This window comes from Ovis aries, chromosome 19 (genome assembly GCF_016772045.2).
Source record: "Ovis aries strain OAR_USU_Benz2616 breed Rambouillet chromosome 19, ARS-UI_Ramb_v3.0, whole genome shotgun sequence".
In the NCBI taxonomy this organism is placed as follows: Eukaryota; Metazoa; Chordata; class Mammalia; order Artiodactyla; family Bovidae; genus Ovis; species Ovis aries.
The window spans coordinates 1912892-1927875 of record NC_056072.1 but is presented as its reverse complement, the minus strand read 5'-3'; the positions used below and the strand labels follow the sequence as shown (position 1 = coordinate 1927875).

Here is a 14984-nt window from a genome sequence, read left to right as displayed (position 1 = left end):
ATCTTATCCTTTTTGCACATTCTTGAGTGGTTCAATAATTAGTCTCAAAAGCCCTTTCAAAAATTTCACTTTTAGCCTTTTATAAGGGTAGGAAACAATAGATTGAGAAGGCAAATGCTGGTTTTGCAAGTCAAATTGGATTAAACGTGTTTTTAAGCTTATAAAATCCTTCGTCTGTCTCTCTCACACGCATACAAGACACACGTAAACAAGCACATGCCCACATACACAGTACTTATGAGTAATAATATTATTTATGGAGTTAACACTGTCAAATGATTACCGTGCAGTCTATTTATTACACACACTCGTATAGACAGATAATGTATGAGCACACATTTTTTCTGCCTTAGTTGATCATATACTGAGATGAACTATGTTGATATCGGAGGACAGAATCAGGTAAAACACAGCTGAATCAGATGATTTCAGATATTTTCAGAATAACTGCAGTTATTCACCAAACTTTTGAATATCTTCTAGATGTCCCAGACTCTGTTCTAGGCTTTTGGAATATAAAGATGAAAACCATCTGCCTTGCGTAGGAGACAGAGGCACAGGCATGAGTCACAGTTCATGAGACAAATGCTCTGAGAGGCTTCTGAGAAATGCACCAGGGGAGTGCTGTAGACTGAATGCTTGTGCCCCCAGAATTCATATGCAGAAATCGAATCTCCAGTCTGGTCCTGTTTTGGGGGTGCAGTGTTTGGGAGGTGATTAGGTCCTGAGAACGGAGTCCTCGTGAATGGGACCAGCGCTCTCATGAAAGAGACCTCACAGAGTTCTTTTGCCCCTCCTGCTATGAGAGGACACAGCAAGCAAACAGCTGTCTGTAGACCAGACATTGAATCTGTCAATGCCTTGGCCTTGGAGTTCCCAGCCTCTAGACAGTGAGAAATAGACTTCTGTTGTTTGTAAGCCACCTGTTCTATGGGATTCTGTTATAGCAGCAGAAACTGGCTAAGACAGGAGCAAAAACTTAAGCCACTATCATACATGAAGGCGCTTTCACGGAAGGGGCGCATTTCATTTGAAACGTGAAGTGTGAGCAGAACTAGCCTGCCTTAGAAAAGGGTCAAACGCATTCCTGGAAGAGGTGCTACAGCACACCAACAGGCTTTGAGCAGGATTTACTTACAAGATGGGCAACGTGGAAATCAACTGGTCTTTGTAAGCTGGATATTTGCATTTATGGAGCCATTCTTAGAGGCATCTTGGACTCCTCTCTTCTCCATATGCCACATCCAAGCGACTGGCAAGTGTTATTTGCAGAATCTCTGTGTTCAAAACATCCCACATCAGACTACTTCTCCCCATCTCCATGACTACTAGCTATCATCTCTTGACTGGACTATGACTAAAGCATCTGAATTGGTTGTGTTGTTTTTCTGTTGCTGGGTGACCAATTATCACAAACCCTGCACATATGTTATCCCACAGTCTTCCCAGGTCTAGAAGGAGCCTGGAAATATCTTAACAAACTCTGCTCAGTATCTGACAGTCTGTAATCAAGACGTTGACAGGCTGCATTCTCATCTGGAGGTTCGACTAAGGAAGAATCCACCTCCTACTTAACTCAAATTATTGGCAAAATTCAATGTTTTTTTTGTTATAGAACTGAGGGCCCAGCTCTCAGTCCGGGGACTGCCCATGGGTCCTAGAGGTCTCTGACATGTGGCCCACTCATAGGCCAGAAATGGTTTGCTTCCTCAACAGAACCATGACAAGGTCTCATATCTCAGTCTTCCAAGATGAAGTCTCATGTAATGTCATATAACGGTGACAGTGAATCCTATCACCTGTGCCATGTTCTGTCCATTAGAAGTAAGTCAGAGGTTCTGCCTGAAGCTATGGCTTCCTAGGGCGTGGTTTATTAGAAATCACCTAAGGAGGTCCACCCTGTTGTTCTTCCGACTTCATTCATACCCTCCGAAAGTTTATTCTGCATATAGTAGCCAGAATGATCCTTTAAAAAATGAAAACTAACACCACTCTTTTGCTCATGACCCTCTACTGGCTTACCAGAAGGCCTATGAGCTCATGACATGTGAACACTGACCGCCTAACTTGCTGTATTTTTCACCAGGCTTTGCCCTGCTTGTTTCTCTTCAGCCTCATGGGAACCTTTGCTGATCTTCAACCATGCCAAGCACACTGCTGGCTGTGGTTATTGGCAGTTGTTTTCTGTACCTCAAACACTATCCCAACAGACCATTGCAACTTGAACCGTCTCTTCATTGAGGTGCTTGCTCAAAAGTCACTTTCTCAGGGAGCACTTCTCAGAATCCTCCAAACTAAAATATCCCCTGCACCACACACCTCGGCATCTTTCCCCTACCCTGTCTTCTTCCTAGATCTTACGTTGCTGTGTATTTTATTTGCTTTAAAAATTTTTTTGTGTGTGGGCTATTTTTAAAGTCTTTATTGAACTCATTACAATAATACTTCTGTTTTATGTTCTGGTTTTTTGTCCACGAGGCATGGGGGATCTTAGTTCTCTGACTAGGGATCGAACCTGCACTTCCTGCATTAGAAGGTGAGGTCTCAGCAACTGGACTGGCTGGGAAATCCCCACCCTATTTTCCTCCTAGTTCTTATCTCACTGTGTGTTTAAGAATGTACTTGTTTATCTATTCATTGACTGTCTCTCCCACTAGAGCTCAAGATTCATAAAGAGAAGCTCACTGTGTATTTAAGAATGTACTTGTTTATCTATTCATTGACTGTCTCTCCCACTAGAGCTCAAGATTCATAAAGACAAGGACTTTGTCTCTTTTCTTCGCCGTTTCCCCCGGTGCCTCCACTATTGCCTAGCATAAAGTTGGCACTTCACACCTGATTTGTAAATGAATGTAAAGGAGTTAAGACACAAAAGAAAACTTTTCAAAATATTTTATGTTGTCTTTGATAATATACTGACTTTTTCTAGCAAGTGGTGACGAAATCCTCAACCATATCTTGAAATCTTTCTCATGACTTGGTTTTATTGAAATAGTGAAGAACAGTCAGTATCTCACGTGAGATTTAACCTCAGTGACTGATATTTCTTAGTTGTCAAATGTTCAAAATTAGCATTACTAATAGTGGAGAACTGGACTTTAACACACAAAAAAGGGAGCAATAGAAAAAGACGACAGATTTTAAAAAGACACAAGACATATAGAAAACAAATAGTAAAATGTAAATGTGTTTCTGTTTTAGTTGCTAAGTCGTGTCCGACTCTTGCAACCCCATGGACTGTACCCGCCAGGCTCCTCTGTCCATGGGATTCTCCAGGCAAGAATACTGGAGTGGGTTGCCATTTCCTTCTCCAGAAAATGCAAATAGTAAATATAAATTCTACTTTATCAGTAATTACATTAAATGTCAGTAATTAAACACTCCAATTAATAGGCAAAGATTTGTAGAATTTTTTTTAATGATTCAAATATACGCTGTCTATAAGCAACACACTTTAGATTCAAGACAAATAGGTTAAAAGTAAAATGATAGCAGAAGATATGCTATTCAAACAACCAAAAGAGAGTTGGAGTGGCTATATTAATATTAGACAAATGGACTTTACCATAAAGTTTTTGCCAGACAAACAGAAAAAGGTCATTTTGTAGGGATAAAATGGTCAGTGCCTCCACACCTGATGAGATGTGACGTGTGTGCACGCTAAGTCATTTCAGTCATGTCTGATTCTTTGCAACACCGTGGCCTGCAGCCCACCAGGCTCCTCTGTCCATGGGATTTTCCAGGCAAGAGGACTGGAGTGGGGTGCCATTGCCTTCTCCAGAAGATCTTCCTGACCCAGGAATTGAACCCGCATCTCTTGCACTGGAAGGCAGATTCTTCTGGAAGATATAACAATCATATCCTTATGTACCTGGCAACAGTGCCTCAAGCTCATGAAGCAAAAAACAAAACTCAGGATTTAAGGGAGAAATAGAAAAATTGAGAGTAATAATTGGACACATAACTACTCAAACAAGGAACAGAATAACTGGACAGAAGATTATCAAGGAAAAAAGATTTGAATACCACTACAAACCAGCTTGACATAACAAACATCTATAGCACCCAAGAAATGCTAAGGACAAATTCTCAAGTAAACATGGAGTATTCTTCAGAATGAACTATATATAAAGGTGGGAAAATCCCATGGGCTGAGGAGCCTGGTAGGCTGCAGTCCATGGGGTCGCTAAGAGTCGGACACAACTGAGCGACTTCACTTTCACTTTTCACTTTCATGCCTTGGAGAAGGAAATGGCAACCCACTCCAGTGTTCTTGCCTGGAGAATCCCAGGGACGGGGGAGCCTGGTGGGCTGCCAACTCTGGGGTCTCACAGAGTCAGACACGACTGAAGCAACTTAGCAACAGCAGCAAAAGAAGCCTTATAAAATTTGGAGTGATTGAAGTCATACAAAGTATGTTTTCTGATTGTAATAAATTAAAATTAGAAATCAATAACAGAGGAAACTTAGGGAAATTAACAAATACTGGAAATTATATGACATACTCATAAACAAATAATGGGTCAAAAAAGAAGTCACATGACCTTAGGAATAGTTTGGGACGAGTGAAAACGAAAGCACAACATACAGCATAAGTTATGGGATGCAATGAAAGCGATGCTGGGTCTCTAGTTCTAAATGTCTGTACAGAAAAATAACAGCTCTCAGATCAATAACCTACTCTTTCACCTTAAGAAACTAGGGGAAAAAAAGAACAAACTTTACCCAAAGCAAGCAGAAGGAAGGAAATAATAAAGAGTATAGCAGAAATAAATGAAATAGGGGATAGAAGAATAGAGAAAATTTGAATAGAGAAAACACCCAAACTTTGGTCCTTCGAAAGCAGCAACAAAATTGACAACATTTTCCTAGGTTGACAAAGAAAGGAGGAGGACTCAGTGAAAGAGGTGATACTATTAACAACCTAACAGAAATGAGAAGGACTCTCAAGGGTTATTATAAAACAACTGTACTGCCAACAAGTAAGATAACCTAAATGAAATGGACACATCTCTGGGGTGCCAAGAAAAAGCATGGGGAAAGAATAGTCCAAGAAATGGAGCTGGGTCAACTGGTATTCACATGCAAAATAATGAAGCTGATCACTTACCTCATAACAAGTACAGAATTTAACTCAAAAAAAATGGGTTAAAGACTAAATATGCAATAGTTAAATCTATCAAACTCTTAGGGCCAGCAGAGGTATGAATCCTCATGACCTTGGACTGACAATGATTTCCTTCTTTCTTTACCATTTGTTTGGCTGTGCTGGGCCTCAGCTGCAGCGGCAGAGGCTTCTGTCTAGCAGCAGCACACAGGCTTCTCCTGTTGCAGAGCGTGGAGTCCAGAGTGTGTGGGCTCGCTAGCTGTGGCCTGTGGGCTCAGTAATTGCAGCCTGTGTGCTTAGTAGCCCCACAGCATATGGGATCTTAGTTCCCTGACCAGGGATCCAACCTGCGTCCCCTGTATTCAGAGGCAGATTAGTAACCACGGGACCACCAAGGAAGTCCCTAGGCAATGGTTTCTTAGATATGACATCTAAAGCATAAATCTGTCAAAGAAAACAAAAATTGGAGATTACAAAAATTTTAAATGTTTATGCATCAAGATAGCAAAAAGAAACCCACAGAATGGGAAAAAATATTCACAAATCCTGTATCTGATAAGGGTCTGTATCCAGAATATGTGAAGCACGTTTATAACTCAGTAATAAAACGCAACCCAGTTAAAACATGGGCAAAGGTTTTTTTCAAAAAACTTTTTTATTTTGTATTGGCATATAGCCAGTTAGCAATGTTGTGATAGTTTCAGGCGAATATCCTATGGACTCAGCCATACGTGCACATGTATCTATTCTCCCCCAAACCCCCCTCCATCCAGGCTGTCACATAATATTGAGCAGAGTTCCGTGTGCTACACAGTAGGACCTTGTTGATTATCCATTTTAAATACAGGTCTGTGCATGTCCATCCCAAACTCCCTACCTATCCCATCTCCCCATCCTTCCCCCTGGCAACCATAGTTCATTCTCCAAGTCTGTGAATCTGTTTCTACTTTGTAATAAGGTAACTTGTATCACCTATTTTTAGATTCCACATTTAAGGGATGTCATACCATAATTCTGCAACTTATTGCACTCAGTATGACAATCTCTAGGTCATCCATGTTGCTGCAAACGGCATTATTTCATTCTTTTTTATGGCTGAGCAATATTCCTTTGCATATATGTATCACATCTTCTTTATCCATGACTCTGTTGATGGATATTTAGGTTGCTTAAAACATAGGCAATGGTTCTGATTAGATAATTCTCCAAAGAAGATAACAAATGACCGTTAGGTACATGAAAGGATGCTCCCCATCATTAGTCATTAGATAAACGCAAATCAAAATCACCATGAGAACAATTTCTCACCCACTAGAATGGCTTTGATCAAAAAGTTAGACGATAACAAATGTTGTTAGGGTTGTAGAGATTTTTGAACACTCATAGATTTCTGGTGTGAATAAAATGGTGATTTTTTTTTTAATTGGAGGCTGATTACTTTACAATATTGTGGTGGTTTTCCCATACATTGACATGATTCAGCCATGGGTGTACACGTGTTCCCTGTCCTGAACCCCCCTCCCACCTCCCTCCCCATCCCATCCCTTAGGGTCATCCCAGTGCACCAGCCCTGAGCACCCTGTCTCATACATGGAACCTGGACTGGTGATCTATTTCACATATAGTAATATACATGTTTCAATGCTATTCTCTCAAATCATCCTACCCTCGCCTTCTCCCATAGAGTCCAAAAGTCTGTTCTTTACATCTGTGTCTCTTTTGCTGTCTTGCATATAAGGTTATCATTACCATCTTTCTAAATTCCATATATATGCGTTAGTATATTGTATTGGTGTTTTTCTTTCTGGCTTACTTCACTCTGTATAATAGGCTCCAGTTTCATCCACTTCATCAGAACTGATTCAAATGTATTCTTTTTAATGGCTGAGTAATATTCCATTGTGTATATGTACCACAGCTTTCTTATCCATTCATCTGCTGATGGATGTCTAGGTTGCTTCCATGTCCTGGCTATTATAAACAGTGCTGCGATGAACATTGGGGTACACGTGTCTCTTTCAATTCTGGTTTCCTCGGTGTATATGCCCAGCAGTGGGGTTGCTGGGTGGTACGGCATTTCTAAAATGGTGATCTTTGTTCTGGTAAAAATGCTGGCAGTTCTTCAAAAGGTTAAACATAGTGTTATCGAAGCACTTGTTAATTTCATTGTAGGCATATAGTCAAGAAAATTGGAAACATATAGTCACGAAAACATACAGGAATGTTCACAGCAACATTATTCACAATAGCTAGTGGCAATCCACTCCAGCACTCTTGCCTGGAAAATCCCATGGATGGAGGAGCCTGATAGGCTACAGTCCATGGGGTCACAAAGAGTCAGACACGACTGAGCGACTTCACTTTCACTTTCAAGAGGTGAAACAGTTCAAATATCCATCAACTGACAAATGGATAAAGAAAATGCAATATATCCATACAATGAAATACTATTCAACTATTAAAAGGAAGGAAGTACTTTACGTGTTATAACCTGGATGACCCTTAAAAACATGCTAAGTATTGATAAAAGAAGGCACACACAAAAGGCCACATGTTGCGTGATTCCCACGATATGAACTTTCTAGAATATGCCAATCAATAGAGACATAAAGGAGATTTTTGGTTGCCAGAGGTTGGTACAAGGAGGGAATAAGGACTTACTGTTAATTTTCATGCACTTTCTTTAAGGGATGATGAAAATATTCTTGAATTAAGTAGTGGTCATGAATGCATAGCCTTGTGAATTTACCAAAAACCTTGAAATATATGCTTTTCTGTTTGTTTTGGCTGTCTTGTGTGGTATGTGGGATATTAGTTCCCCGACCAGGGGTTGAACCCACGGCCCCCTGCATTGGGAGCACAGTCTTAACCACTGGACCACCAGGAAGTCCTCAAAAATACACTTGTAAAAAATGAATCTGATTGTTATGTGGCAGCCTGAATTGGAGGGGAGTTTGGGGGAGAATGGATACATGTATGTATATGGCTGAGTCCCTTTGCTGTCCACCTGAAACTATCACATTTTTAATTGGCTTTTCTCCAATATAAAATTAAAGTTTTAAAAAAGTGAATATGATAGTGTGCAGATTACATCTCAATTTTAAAAAAAGAATCTAAGAGTCTATGCAATGTGTAAAGAAGGCATCGTTCCAGTGACTGGAGAGACATGGATTTTGTAGAACTCACAGAAAGTGAAAGAAACCTCCACTCCTCGCTGGACCAACCTTGGACTTGACCTCATTCAGTCTTAGCATTGCTCTGATCATAATGGCGGTGGTAGAAAAAGAGCCTCTCCCCCAGTTCCCTTCCCTGAAGGTGGGTTCTGTTCTTCATTGTGTTCCAATGTCCCCTGTTCCGCTCAAGAAAGAATCCTGCTCATCCTTTTCCTCCGTTTTTCTTCTTCGTTCTCCCCCTGCTTTTTACTTCTCAAAGCCCCTCCCTTGTCATTCGTGCTTTTCTTTCTCTTTTTTTATCTGCTCATCTCTCTGTCTCTATTGCTCCCACCTCTTCTTTCCTCTCTTCATATCTGTTTCCTTTTCTCCTAACTGGCCACAATGTGGAAACGAAGCACATTTTAAAGTATTGTTGTAAGACGTGTACTTTTTGGCCATCTTTGCTTAGCTGAAAAAGGAAGTGATTTTGATGCTTGATATTTCTTTAAGGAAAAACAAGCCTAAATTAATTAGGAGGCTGGTTTTGCCTTAGGGGATGTAACCAGCAATTAAAAAAAAAAACCATTATCTACACTTGCTGTAAGACTTGTTACAGATAAATAATTGAGGTAAGATACTTTTATGAACATTGTAAAGTGATTTGTAAATACGAGCAGATGCTACTGGTAAACACTGAAAATACCTAGTGTGGTGGTGCTCACCAACAGTTCTTAATTATTACTCAGTTGTTTTATGTGTTGACACGCCTGAGTTAACCATTTAGGCTACAAAGCAGAAGCCTCCCACACAGACAGTTTTGTTTGACTCATAAACCTGATCACATCTACCCTCAGCAATGCCCTTTTTGATCTAAAAACAACACAGTATGGGTGGCAAGCTCTCCTGGTGTGAACCCATCTTCAGAACGACCAATTATTCTGTGTTGTTCATCTGGAAGAGCGAGTAAGTACAAAAAGAAAACCATTAACTACCAAGTTGTCATCTTCAAATAAAATCCTCATCTCTGACTCCAAAGTTGCAATAAAAGAGTCACTGTTTTCTTGTGCCAATAGGTCAAGAGAAATGATTTTTTTCCCCTTATCGTTTTATGAAAAGAGTTTATCCATTGGTTGACAAAACATTCAGAAAACGGACTGATTAAGTTTCACAGGACTTGGAGATTGAAATTCTAGTGCCCCGGGTAGTGGTGAGGGTGATGAGGCATGCAGACAGTGATCTCAGAAGCCACCCCAAACAATGTGATCATTGCACTGGAGGGAGGGAGAGGGAAAAGCCTGACCTAACTCTCCGGTCGGTTCCTAAGAGGACATCTGTCTTGTCTGGGAGACACAGAGTGCTCTACTGCGGGGATCACTTTGGTGTTTTGGTGCAACTATTAGTGAAAGATTAGAATTATTTTAAAGTACTGAGTTTCAGGCACTCTAACGAGGGCTGAAGAATATGGATGTTTGTTGACTGGCCCCTTTAAGCTTCCTCAGCATGGTTTGAAAAGCTACATATTTGCTTGTCTTCTTTCAGCCTCACAAAGGCTCTGTGTCTAGTCCTGGGTCTGTTGTCTGTTCTGCAGGAATGTTCCCCCTTCTTCCTGCTCACGTTGGAAGTTGGACCACGTTTCCCAGGCGCCCTTGTGATCAGCTGAGGCTGTGAGACTGAATTCCAACCAAAAGAACATGTGCAGAAGTGACCTGTGCTGTTTCTGAGCCGAGCCTTTCAAAAGCTTTTCTGTTTATTTATTCATTACTGTGCTGGGTGGTCCTCGCTGTGCTCAAGGTTTTTTCTAGTTGCAGCGAGTGGGGGCTATTCTTGGTTCCAGTGCACAGGCTTCTTGGCTTCTCAGGTGACGCAAAGGTAAAGAATCTGCCTGCCAATGCTGGGGATTCAGGAGTCTTGGGTTGGATCCTTAGTTCAGGAAGATCCTCTGGAGGAGGAAATGGCAACCCATTCCAGTATTCTTGCCTGGGAAATCCCATGGACAGAGGAGCCTAGTGAGCTACAGTCCAAGAGGTCACAAAGAGTCGGACAGGACTGAGCACACGCACACGCACACACACGCACACGCACGCACACGCACACACACACACACACACACACACACACACACACACAGAGCCTTCTTATTATGGTAGTGTCTCTTGTTGCAGAGACGCCAGGTTCTAGAGCATGGGCTTCAGTAGTTGCTTAGCTGCCCAGTGGCATGTGGGGTCTTCCCTGAGCAGTGATCAAACCCGTGTCCCCTACACTAACAGGTGGATTCTTAACTACTAAACCACCAGCGAAGTCTCGAGCCCAGCCTTTAAAAAATATTAATAGCTCAATCTCCTCCTCACTCTATTACTCCCTTTACTGACTTGGAGCTGATGCAAGTGAGGTCTCAGGGAAGTGGGGGCTACATGATTTTCAGGACACAATAAAAGGGGCCTGAAGTGCAGGAGAGCTGCCCATCACCCAGAAACAACTTACCTGAGCAAGATATAAACTCGTATTAGGCTTGAGTATTTTATATTTTCAGGTCAATTTATTACAGCTGCTGGCATGCATGCTCAATCACTGTCCTTTCTGACTCTTTGCGACCCCATGGCCTGACCCAGGCTGATAAGGGATTTCAGTAGCTGCCAATTAAAGCAAGCAGTACCAACAGGTGTGCCTTCGTGAAACTCAAAGGAAACACTTCAGTAACAGAGCCCTTTCACCTTTCTTCCTGTTTCTCATCTTTAGTCATCGGCTCACTTTCTATTTTCATGGCTTAATTGATTAGTCTGTTGGTAGTGATAGCTCTTCTATAAACCCCATCACCTCCACTTCCACCCCCCTAAACACACACCAAATAAGCCTGAGTTTGGAAAACGTCACCAGGAAAGACTTCAATCAATTCTCCAAGGATGAAAATGAGAGTGCTGGGGGCTTAGTGGGGAGAGGCTGTGCAGTGATTAAGGGGAGGCCTTGAGGAGTGGGCAGGCGCCTCATTTCCTGCAGCGATGGTGAGAAGATGCAGCCACTCATCAGAGAGGACGGTGAAATATTTTCAGGTATGCTCCCACGTGGCCCAGTGGTAAAGGATCCACCTGCCAATGGAAGACATGTGGTTTAGATCCCTGGGTCAGAGAAGTGCCCTAGAGGAGGAAATGGCAACCCACTCCAGTATTCCTGCCTGAGAGAACCCCATGGACAGAGGAGCCTGGCAGGCTACAGTCCACGAGGTCACAAAGAGTTGGATACGTGACTGAGCGAATGAGCACACACACACACGGTTTTAAATTCTGATTCAACAAAACGCACATTGTCTGCATTCCATCCACCTGCTCATCTGTCAAAAACATAGATGTAAGTGTAGCATGAACAGCCAGTAAGATACTGTGAACCATCTAATTCTAAAGCCTTTTCTTCTCGATGCTTGAGGATTTCAATTTTATGAAATATGGTAATGGGCAGTGTTAGGGACAGTTCAGGTAAAGAAACTGATCTAGAGTGCCTGCTTGATTATATTGATCTGATAATTTTTGAAGTTAAAGAAGTAAATTATTTTAAACTCTTTTATTTACCTGGATGCTCATTAAAATGTGAAAACTTTTATTAAGACACTATCTTCAATTAAAAATACACAATCTTTATAGCATTGATTTATGAGATAAGCATGGCAACTCACTCCAGTATCCTTGCCTGGAGAATCCCCACCGACAGAGGAGCCTGATGGGGATCCTCACCGAGGAGCCCCATGACTAATTCTGAGATTGTCATGAAGTTTAATTCGCGGGGCCTGTCCAGAATAGTACTGGAAATAGTAAGGAAACAGTATGTGTGTGTGTGTGCTAAGTTACTTCCGTCGTGTCCTACTTTTTGCGACCCTATGAACTGCAGCCCGCCAGGCTCCTCTGTCCATGGGATTCTCCAAGCAAGAATACTGGAGTTGCCATGCCCTCCTCCAGGGGATCTTCCCAACCCAGGGGTCAAACTCGCATCTCTTACATCTCCTGCATTGGCAGGCAGCTTCTTGACCCATTGAACCACTTGGGAAGCCCAAGGAAACAGTATAATGATATACTAATAGTATATAGTAATAAACTATATACTAACCTATACTTACTATAGAGTCCTAGTGGCTCAGAGGGTAAAGAATCTGCTTACATCGTGGGAGAGCTGGGTGTGATCCCTGGGTTGGGAAGATCCACTGGAGAAGAGAATACTGGCTACCCAGTCTAGTATTCCCTTTTTCCTACCAAAAAGTATTTATTATTATTTTAAAATTTATTTATTTTAATTGGAGGATAATTACTCTACAGTATAGTGATGGTGTTTGCAATACATCAATATGAATCGGCCATAGGCGTACCTTTGTCCCCTCCATTCTGTAGCCCCCTCCCACTGCACTCCCCACCCCATCCCTCCAGCATTGTTGCTTGGAGAATTCCATGGACAGAGGAGCCTGGCGGGCTACAGTTCATGGGGTTGCAAAGAGTCAGACATGACTGAGTGACTTTCACCTTCAAGGAAAGCAGGAGAACAAAGGGAGAAGGTAAACCACGATGGCAATCGCGAAAGAAGCCTCGGTAGACCCCACTCAGGCCTTGGGAACTGGGATGGTCCTTTGGAGTTGTTCCAAACTGAGACAGAGGGTCTGAGTCTTTTTGGATGCATGCTGTCCCCAGAGAGAATCATAATCTTGGGCAAGGTAGCTTCCTTCAGCTGGGGACAATTTCAGAAGAGCAACTGAGTTGTGAACCATGAGCAGCCAGTTCCCCTCAGCCAGAGGACTGAGTTCCTTGACCCAGAGGGCTGTGTTGGGTGCACAGCATCCCCTGTCAGCATGCTATGCAGGCCTGTATCAGCTTGTCATAAAAAGAGCAATGACAAGATAGAAATAAGCAGAGGGGGAAATGTGGGGGAAACGGAAGAGAAGGAAAACAATAAATCAGCATTTGGGAGAAAAGTAAAGTAAAGAAGAGTGGAAAGTAAATAAACCTCCTAATAAAACTCACACGTACCAGCCACTGACCATGATTTCAGACCACCGCACGTGCCCATGGAAGACAGGTGCTAAAACGGCCAAGGTTACTGGGTACATCAGAACGAGAGTCTCGGAAAACACCTGTGAATCACAGTATAGAGGTTTGTGCCAACCTTCAGAGCTCATTAAAATGATTGGAAATACATTCTGTTATACTATTCCCTAGCAGAGGTCATTCAGTCATAAGGACACTTTCAGAGTGTGAAGAAGCACATTTGATGAATATTGATGCTATAAGTAAACGAAATTTAGCAAATTGAGTCTTGGCTTATCTATGAATCGTCAACTTTCAATCATCCTATGAATGATTTTTTAAAATGTTCATTTATTTATTTAGTTGGGTCTGCTCCCTATTAGGAGAAGGCAATGGCACCCCACTCCAGTACTCTTGCCTGGAAAATCCCATGGATGGAGGAGCCTGGTGGGCTGCAGTCCTGGGGGTTGCTAAGAGTAGGACACGACTAAGCGACTTCACTTTCACTTTTCACTTTCATGCATTGGAGGAGGAAATGGCAGCCCACTCCACTGTTCTTGCCTGGAGAATCCCAGGTACGGGGGAGCCTGGTGGGCTGCCGTCTATGGGGTCGCACAGAGTCGGACACGACTGAAGCGACTTAGCAGCAGGAGCTGTTTGTTATGGTGCTCGGGCTTAGTTGCCCTGAGGCATGTGGGATCTTAGTTTCCTGACCAGTAATTGAACCCCTATCCCCTGCATTGGAAGGTAGATTCTCAACCCCGGGACTACAGGGAAGTCCCCCTATGGATGATTTTTAAATGATGTCCATTTGGCTTTGAAATTTGTTGTAAGAATTTGGGGAGGAGCCTGCTGATCATCCTGGTAAAGGTTTCTGCAGAAATGGACACCAGATGAAGACTCAAGGGCTAGTGGTTTCCTGCAGTGACCAGAAGTGTTGGATGGTAACAGGGGACAATATAGGAGTGGAGAATGCAAACCAACAGAGTGGGAGGGGCTTAAGCCCACTGTGAAACACAGCACACACTTGAGCATTATCTTGACAGAGAGGCGAGGAAGCTGGGGTACCAGTCACCAAGACTATTGTTCTTTCAACTTCAGGCTTGTTTTGTGCGTGGGGAGCTGTCTCCTGGGGCTTACGGAAGTGGCCTTGGGGAACAGAGAGGCAGAAATTGACAATTCGAAGCCTCCCAATCAAGCCTGAGGGGCACCTGCAGGGACCTGTCAAGGCAGCCTCTGCTACATGGATGGTCTGAACCTATTTTTCTTGTTATGATATCAAGAATGAAAACATTCTTGATAACATGCCAAGTCGTGGCCAGGGGAGAGAGAGCTGGCTGTGTGCCGAAACACAGGAGGAAACCCTTCTGAAATTAAACGCTCCGGCATGGGCTGGGCACGAGTTGTGCAGAGAGCTGACAGCAGATTGAGAAGGCACTCCTGCCATGGGAAATTTCCTGTAGTTCAGGGGCCCCCAGCCTCTGGGATTTAATGCCTGATGAGCCGAGGTGGAGCTGATAAAATAACAATAGAGATAAAGTGCACAATAAATGTAACGCACTTAAATCATCCCCAAACCAACCTGCTCCTTGGTGTGGAAAAACGGTCTTTCACAGAATCGATCCCTGGTACCAAAAACGTTGGGGACCACTGTATACAGGAGAGTTCATTATGACCACTAAAGGGAAAAAGAGTGGGGAGGAATAAATTGGGATATTGGGGTTACAC

The 14984-nt window shown here is 42.7% G+C and overlaps 1 long non-coding RNA gene across 2 annotated transcripts in view; it reads right to left on the bottom strand.

Annotated features, from left to right (window-relative positions):
• Positions 1-279: 279 nt before the first annotated feature.
• LOC114109360 (uncharacterized) overlaps positions 280-14984 on the bottom strand; it is a 37573-nt gene continuing 22868 nt past the window's right edge. Inside the window, exons 2-5 of one of the 2 annotated variants that reach the window (XR_009597329.1) lie at positions 14839-14934; positions 13260-13363; positions 3635-11342; positions 280-1277 (exon numbers count right to left, since the gene is read on the bottom strand). This is a non-coding gene — a long non-coding RNA (uncharacterized LOC114109360). Of the gene's footprint in view, positions 1278-3400; positions 11343-13259; positions 13364-14838; positions 14935-14984 lie in introns of those variants that run through there. The other variant, XR_003586009.3, reaches the window with a different exon arrangement.